We start from the raw sequence: 2,743 nt of genomic DNA on the forward strand, positions 1-2,743 counted from the left end.
ATCCTTTCTTGCACTATCCATAATTGATATCTCAAACTGAGTTAAATGAAAGGACCTTGGAGGATGGATTGGGGGGTGGCTAGAGGTTGTGGAAGGGGCAGGGATCAGAATTAACAGCCTACAAGTACCTTCTGCTCTTTAATGCTCATGCACCTTTCTTGCGTACAGGTTGAATAGGTAGGGTGAGAGTATACAGCCTTGCCGTACTCCTTTCCCAATCTTAAACCAGTCTGTTGTTCCGTGGTCTGTTCTTACCATTGATACTTGGTCATTATACAGACTCCTCAGGAGGCAGACAAGATGACTTGGTATCCCCATACCACCAAAACCTTGCCACAATTTGTTATGATCCACACAGTCCAAGGCTTCAGAATAGTCCATAAAACAGAAATAGATGTTTTTTCTGTAACTCCCTGGCTTTCTCCATTATCCAGTGGATATTGGCAATTTGGTCTCGAGTTCCTCTGCCTTTTTTAAACCCAGCTTGTACATCTGGCAATTCTCATTCCATGAATTGCTGGAGTCTACCTTGCAAGATCTTGAGCATTAACTTCCTGGTATGTGAAATAAGTGCTACTGTTCGATAGTTTGAACATTCTTCGGTGTCTCCCTTTTTTGGCATGGGGATGTAAGTTGATTTCACATGGAAGAAATGTTAAAGGTATTTCTAAACGCAGTTCTGGTCTTTTACTATCCATAATGTATTTTACAAAGTGAGTCCCAAGGAATGCCCTCGGAGGATGGATTGGGCAGGGATCAGAATGGACAGACTACATGTGTCTTCTGCTCTTTAAATCGCATGCACCCCCCATGCCAAATATTGTTATGCTCACCCCACTTCTTTGATCAGTGAGAAGTTTCAAGGGTGCATCACAAGGACCGGGGGTTGGACACAATGATCTAAATGGCCCTCCCAGCTCTGTGATTCTATTATTCTAATGCTTAGCAAGGTTCAATTTCTTACGTAAGGAAGTCAGGGGAGGCAAAGTGACTTCTAAAACATGTATGTATGTATGTATTTCATTTCTTTTTTGTTCACAAAAATCCAAACCAAAAAGCACACAGTAAAAAACATAAAATATGACAGCATTAAAACCACAATATAACAACCAGAATAAAACCTAGCAGCAATGCAGAGATTTCAAATATAGATTTAAAACACCAACGCTAAAAGACTAGGAAGCGAAAATACTGGGAGAATGAAAAGGTCTTCACCTGGCACCAGAAGAAGTACAACCTTGTGCCAGGTGAACCTCTCTGGGGTGCTCATTCCACAGCTGGGGGGCCACAGCAAAAACGGCCTCACTTCCTTTGGCGGGTTCTCATGGAAAAGGACTGCTGAGGATGATCTTAGGCTCTGGGCAGGCACATATGAGAGGAGGTGATCCTTCAGGTAACCTGGCCCCAAGCCATTAAGGGCACTGAATGTTATGACCAGCACTTTGAAACCGGCCCAGAAATGGACTGGCAGCCAGTGCAGCTGGAAAAGTAGTGGTGTAATGTGATCTCATTGGCCAGTCCCTGTTTACAGTCTCGCTGCCCTATTTTGGATGGGCTGATGTTTCCGGACCATGTTCAAAGGCATCCCCATGTAGATTGCATTGCAGTAATCCAGACATAGAGATGTACAAAAGTCACTTACCTTTTGCGGATTATGTTTATGGTGTGGGGGGGAGGCGTTCCGTCCCTCCACCCAGAATCCTCGATGGGGGGGGAGGCGCTGGCCAGGCTCTGGCCAGGCCCAGCCAGGCCAGAGCTGTCCACAGCCGGATTTCTGACAGCAGAGGGATCTGGGGACAAAAAAACCCCTGTGTATGCAAATGGCAGCAGCTATGGCCGCCGCCATTTGCGTTCCTTAGTTTGGGCCATCTTAGTCTACGTAAATATTTACGTAGACTAAGACGGCGAAAATAAGGGGAACGCAAATAGTGTAGTGGCCGTAGCCGCCGCCATTTGGGTACACTTTTTTTTTTTTTTAACCCAGACATTTTAGCCTACGTAAAAACTTACGTAGCCTATCACGTCTGTGTAAAAAAAAAAAAACTGTGAATGGCGGCAGCGGCAGCCGGCTGGAAAACCAGCCGCTGCTGCCAGAGCCGCCGGCGGAGCCTGGAACATCTGCCCCAGGTAAGTCTCGTCCCGGGGGGGATCCGCGGGGTGGCGGGGGGGGTGGCAGTCCATTCTGCCACAGATTTCAGGGGGCTGAATGCACTGGCATTCGGCCTAACCATGATCCGTGGCGGAATTCTCTGCCATCCCTATCCAGACGAGAAGTGATCACAGCATGGATAACTGTAGCTAGGCTCTCTCTGTCCAGATAAGGGCGTAGGTTTTATACCAGCCTAAGCTGATAAAAAGTCCTCCATTCCACTGAGTTTGCCTGTGCCTCAAGTGACAGCTCTGGGTCCAAGAGCACCCCCCAAATTATGAACCTGATCCTTTAGGGGGAGTGCAAGCCCCTGCAGAACAGGTCGAATATCACCTAGCCGGGCAGATGACCACCCACTAACAGTACTTCTGTCTTGTCTGGGTTGAGTTTCAGTTTATTGGCCCTCATCCAGCCCATTACAGTGCCCAGGCACTGATTCAGAACAGCCACTGTCTCACCTGATTTTGAGAGAAAAATACGTACAACTGGGTGTCATCTGATGGCACCTCAGCCCACACCTCCAGATAACCTCCCCCAGCATTTTCATGTAGATCTTAAACAGCATGGGGGATAAAATCGAGCCCTGTGGAACCC

The sequence above is a fragment of the Heloderma suspectum genome, chromosome 2 (genome assembly GCF_057233095.1).
Source record: "Heloderma suspectum isolate Gila_16-S chromosome 2, 16-S_ref, whole genome shotgun sequence".
Classification (NCBI taxonomy): Eukaryota; Metazoa; Chordata; class Lepidosauria; order Squamata; family Helodermatidae; genus Heloderma; species Heloderma suspectum.